Source organism: Channa argus, unplaced genomic scaffold (assembly GCF_033026475.1).
Source record: "Channa argus isolate prfri unplaced genomic scaffold, Channa argus male v1.0 Contig013, whole genome shotgun sequence".
Classification (NCBI taxonomy): domain Eukaryota; kingdom Metazoa; phylum Chordata; class Actinopteri; order Anabantiformes; family Channidae; genus Channa; species Channa argus.
The window spans coordinates 421,501-427,500 of NW_027125232.1; the positions used below are offsets into that span (position 1 = coordinate 421,501).

A 6,000-nucleotide genomic window follows, 5' to 3' on the forward strand; every position below is an offset into this window, starting at 1 on the left:
ATTTGATATTGGTCTATAGTTGGCTAAATCCCCTGGATCAAGACAAGGTTTTTTAAGTAATGGTTTGATTACAGCAACTTTATAGGCCTTTGGTACATAGCCAGTTTCTAAAGATAGGTTAATCAAATCTAATATGAAAGTGTCTATTAAAGGTAGAACATCTTTAAGCAATTTGGTTGGAACAGGGTCTAAAAGACATGTTGTTAGTTTTGAGGAGGCGGTAGTTGAACTTAGCTCAGTGAGATCTATGGGTGAAAAGCAGTCTAAGATGGATTGGGGCCTTATTGAGGATTCTATAGCTGTTGTACATGAAGATCTAGCCGTAATATTTGTAGGGAGGATCTGGTGAATCTTTTCCCTAATGGCTACAATTTTACTAGTAAAGAAAGTCATAAAGTCATTGCTGCTCAAAGTTAAGGGAATACTAGGCTCAACAGAACTATGGCTCTTAGTCAGCCTGGCTACAGTGCTGAACAGAAACCGGGGGTTGTTCTTGTTTTCCTCTATTAATGCGGAATAATATGCTGTTCTGGCATCACGGAGAGCTTTTTTGTATGTTTTTAAACTGTTTTTCCAGGCTAACCGGGATTCTTCTAAATTAGTGGAACGCCACTTCCTCTCTAACTTTCGTGTTGCCTGCTTTAAGCTGTGCATTTGTGAATTGTACCATGGAGGTCGGCTCCTCTGATTCACTGCCTTCTATTTCAAAGGGGCAACTGTATCTAGTATCCTACGCAGTGAGGCGGCAGAATCGTCAACTAAATAATCAATTTGCACAGGAGTAAGATGGCTACTCACCATAGTATTGACACATGGTGGTGAAAAAGATGAAGAAATAATTTCTTTAAATGTATTCACAGCATTTTCAGATAAACAACTGCTGTAGTGGAATTTTTTCCTAACTGCTGTATAGTCCGTTATTGTAAATTCAAATGTTATTAGAAAATGGTCAGACAGAAGAGAATTATGAGGAAATACTATTAAATTATCAGTTTCAATGCCATATGTAAGGACAAGGTCTAACGTGTGACTAAAACAATGAGTGGGTTTATTTACATTTTGGGAAAAACCAATTGAATCTAATAATGAATTAAACGCAGTGCTCAGACAGTTACTGTCAGCATCTACATGAATGTTAAAGTCACCCACTATAATGACTTTATCTGTACTAAGCACTAAATCAGATAGAAAATCAGAAAATTCAATCAAAAACTCTGAATAAGGGACTGGAGGACGGTACACGATATCCAATAATAGTGGTTTTTGAGTTTTCCAGTTTGGGTGTGAAAGGCTAAGAGTAAGACTCTCAAATGAGGTATAACTATGTTTAGGTCTAGGAATTATTGATAAGCTAGAGTGAAATATTGCTGCTACTCCTCCACCTCGGCCTGTGCATCTAGGAACATGATAATTAATATGACTTTGGGGGGTTGACTCATTTAAACTGACATATTCTTCCTGCTGCAACCACGTTTCAGTGAGACAAAATAAACCAATTTGATGATCATTTATCAAGTCATTTACTAACAAAGATTTAGAAGAGAGAGATCTGATATTTAATAATCCACATTTGAAAGTTTTGGGTTTTGGTTCAGTATGAGCAGTTGTATTACCCAAAGGGTTCGAGTCCAATCTGGTTTGGTTCAAAGCAGAGTGGCGCAGCGGAAGCGTGCTGGGCCCATAACCCAGAGGTCGATGGATCGAAACCATCCTCTGCTAACTGTGTTTTGTAAGCTGACTTAGGGCCTTTACAACCTTTTAGTAAAGTGAACCAGATACAGAAAGTACATATTCACCTACTGTACAATTCCAGATGCATATGAGCTTGGGAATGCAATTTTTGTATATTTCACATTCTTTTCTCTGCTCTTTCAAATGCTTTCCTCCATCTTACTATACTAACTGCTTTTATTGTCATTATTGTGTTACCCAAAGGGTTCGAGTCCCATCTGGAGTGGTTGACAGCAGAGTGGCGCAGCGGAAGCGTGCTGGGCCCATAACCCAAAGGTCGACGGTTCGAAACTATCCTCTGCTAACTGTGTTTTGTAAGCTGACTTAGGGCTTTTACAACATTTTAGTAAAGTGAACCAGATACAGAAAGTACATATTCACCTACTGTACAATTCCAGATGCATATCAGCTTGGGAATGCAATTATTGTATATTTCACATTCTTTTCTCTGCTCTTTCAAATGCTTTCCTCCATCTTACTATACTAACTGCTTTTATTGTCATTATTGTGTTACCCAAAGGGTTCGAGTCCAATCTGGGGTACAATGCCAGTTTCATATCAGCATTGGAAACTAGTTTCTATGTGTTTCACATCTTTTTCTTTGCACTTTTAAAAATTTCCCTTCTACTCACAATATCTACTGCATTTGGGGCCATTATTGTGTTACCCAAAGCCAACATGGCATGTCTCACATTATGCTCTGTATAGGAAGCAACTGTTTGGTGGAAGAACTGATGAGTAAAGGTGTTTGAGATGCCCCAGTGGCCTAATGGATAAGGCACTGGCCTCCTAAGCCAGTGATTGTGGGTTCAAATCCCATCTGGGGTGGTTGACAGCAGAGTGGCGCAGCGGAAGCGTGCTGGGCCCATAACCCAGAGGTCGATGGATCGAAACCATCCTCTGCTACCTGTGTTTTGTAAGCTGACTTAGGGCCTTTACAACTTTTTAGTAAAGTGAACCAGATACAGAAAGTACATATTCACCTACTGTACAATTCCAGATGCATATCAGCTTGGGAATGCAATTTTTGTATATTTCACATTCTTTTCTTTGCTCTTTCAAATGCTTTCCTCCATCTTACTATACTAACTGCTTTTATTGTCATTATTGTATTACCCAAAGGGTTCGAGTGAAATCTGGTGTGGTTCAAAGCAGAGTGGCGCAGCGTAAGCGTGCTGGGCCCATAACCCAGAGGGCGATGAATCGAAACCATCCTCTGCTAACTGTGTTTTGTAAGGGTATTTAAGGCCTTTACAATGTCTTAGTAAAATGAACCAGATACAGACAGTACATATTCATCTACTGTACAATTCCAGATGCATATCAGCTTGGGAATGCAATTTTTGTATATTTCACATTCTTTTCTCTGCTCTTTCAAATGCTTTCCTCCATCTTACTATACTAACTGCTTTTATTGTCATTATTGTGTTACCCAAAGGGTTCGAGTACCATCTGGGGTGGTTGACAGCAGAGTGGCGCAGCGGAAGCGTGCTGGGCCCATAACCCAGAGGTCGATGGATCGAAACCATCCTCTGCTAACTGTGTTTTGTAAGCTGACTTAGGGCCTTTACAACCTCTTAGTAAAGTGAACCAGATACAGAAAGTACATATTCACCTACTATACAATTCCAGATGCATATCAGCTTGGGAATGCAATTATTGTATATTTCACATTCTTTTCTCTGCTCTTTCAAATGCTTTCCTCCATCTTACTATACTAACTGCTTTTATTGTCATTATTGTGCTACCCAAAGGGTTCGAGTCCAATCTGGGGTACAATGCCAGTTTCATATCAGCATGGCAATCTAGTTTCTACGTGTTTCACATCTTTTTCTTTGCACTTTTAAAAATTTCCCTTCTACTCACTATATCTACTGCATTTGGGGCCATTATTGTGTTACCCAAAGCCAACATGGCATGTCTCACATTATGCTCTGTCTAGGAAGCAACTGTTTGGTGGAAGAACTGATGAGTAAAGGTGTTTGAGATGCCCCAGTGGCCTAATGGATAAGGCACTGGCGTTGAGTGAGGATTTTTAACTATAAGCTTTATCAAAAAGGAAAGTTTTAAGCCTAGTCTTAAAAGTAGAGAGGGTGTCTGCTCCACGAATTTGGATTGGAAGCTGGTTCCACAGGAGAGGAGCTTGATAGCTAAAGGCTCTGCCTCCCATTCTACTTTTGCAAACTCTGGGAACCACAAGTAGGCCAGTATTTTGGGATCGAAGTGGTCTAATTGGGCGATACAGGACTATGAGATCTTTTAAATATGATGGAGCTTGACCATTAAGAGCTTTGTATGTAAGGAGGAGGGTTTTGAACTCTATTCTAGATTTTATGGGAAGCCAATGAAGAGAAGCTAGTGAAGGTGAAATATGATCTCTCTTTCCTAATCCAGTCAGCACTCTTGCTGCAGCATTTTGGATTAATTGAAGGCTTTTTAGAGAGTTATTAGGACACCCCAGAAGTAGGGAATTACAGTAGTCCAACCTAGAAGTAACAAATGCATGGACCAGTTTTTCGGCATCACTTTGAGACAGGATGCTTCTAATTTTAGCAATGTTCCGTAGGTGGAAGAAGGCTGTTCTAGACATTTGTCTTTTATGTGACGTAAACGCCAAATCTTGGTCAAAGATAACTCCAAGGTTCCTCACCGTAGTACTAGAGGCCAAAGTTATGTCATCTAGAGTAACTATATTGTTAGACAGCATATTTCTCATGTTTTTAGGCCCAAAGAGGATGATTTCAGTTTTGTCTGAATTTAGAAGTAGGAAATTGTAGGACATCCAGTTCTTTATGTCTTTTAGACATGCTTCAAATTTGACTAATTGGTTAGTATCTTCTGGTTTCACAGATAAATAGAGCTGGGTATCATCTGCATATCAGTGGAAGTTTATGGAATGTTTCCTAATGATTTTGCCTAAAGGTGACATGTAGAGATTAAAAAGTATTGGTCCTAACACAGAGCCCTGTGGAACTCCATAGCTGACTTTGGTGCATAAAGAAGAGTCATCATTAACATGAACAAGTTGGAATCTGTCTGACAGATAAGATTTAAACCAATGTAATGTGGTTCCTTTAATCCCAAATCCATGTTCTAGTCTCTGTAATAAAATGTTGTGGTCAATGATGTCAAATGCGGCACTAAGGTCTAGTAAGACGAGTACAGACACAAGTCCATTATCTGAAGCCAGGAGAAGATCATTGGAGACTTTTACCAGTGCTGTTTCTGTACTGTGATGAGCTCTAAATCCTGACTGAAAGTCTTCATACAAATTATTCCTGTAAAGGTGATCACATAATTGTTTTGCAACTACTTTTTCAAGGATTTTAGAAATAAACGGGAGATTTGATATTGGTCTATAGTTGGCTAAATCCCCTGGATCAAGACAAGGTTTTTTAAGTAATGGTTTGATTACAGCAACTTTATAGGCCTTTGGTACATAGCCAGTTTCTAAAGATAGGTTAATCAAATCTAATATGAAAGTGTCTATTAAAGGTAGAACATCTTTAAGCAATTTGGTTGGAACAGGGTCTAAAAGACATGTTGTTAGTTTTGAGGAGGCGGTAGTTGAACTTAGCTCAGTGAGATCTATGGGTGAAAAGCAGTCTAAGATGGATTGGGGCCTTATTGAGGATTCTATAGCTGTTGTACATGAAGATCTAGCCGTAATATTTGTAGGGAGGATCTGGTGAATCTTTTCCCTAATGGCTACAATTTTACTAGTAAAGAAAGTCATAAAGTCATTGCTGCTCAAAGTTAAGGGAATACTAGGCTCAACAGAACTATGGCTCTTAGTCAGCCTGGCTACAGTGCTGAACAGAAACCGGGGGTTGTTCTTGTTTTCCTCTATTAATGCGGAATAATATGCTGTTCTGGCATCACGGAGAGCTTTTTTGTATGTTTTTAAACTGTTTTTCCAGGCTAACCGGGATTCTTCTAAATTAGTGGAACGCCACTTCCTCTCTAACTTTCGTGTTGCCTGCTTTAAGCTGTGCATTTGTGAATTGTACCATGGAGGTCGGCTCCTCTGATTCACTGCCTTCTATTTCAAAGGGGCAACTGTATCTAGTATCCTACGCAGTGAGGCGGCAGAATCGTCAACTAAATAATCAATTTGCACAGGAGTAAGATGGCTACTCACCATAGTATTGACACATGGTGGTGAAAAAGATGAAGAAATAATTTCTTTAAATGTATTCACAGCATTTTCAGATAAACATCTGCTGTAGTGGAATTTTTTCCTAACTGCTGTATAGTCCGTTATTGTAA

The 6,000-nt window shown here is 39.2% G+C and overlaps 1 non-coding gene across 1 annotated transcript; it reads left to right on the forward strand.

Moving 5' to 3' along the window:
• Positions 1–2,486: 2,486 nt before the first annotated feature.
• Positions 2,487–2,559, forward strand: trnar-ccu (transfer RNA arginine (anticodon CCU)). Its single transcript has one exon. It is a non-coding gene; the product is annotated as a tRNA-Arg (tRNA).
• The last annotated feature ends 3,441 nt before the right edge of the window (positions 2,560–6,000 follow it).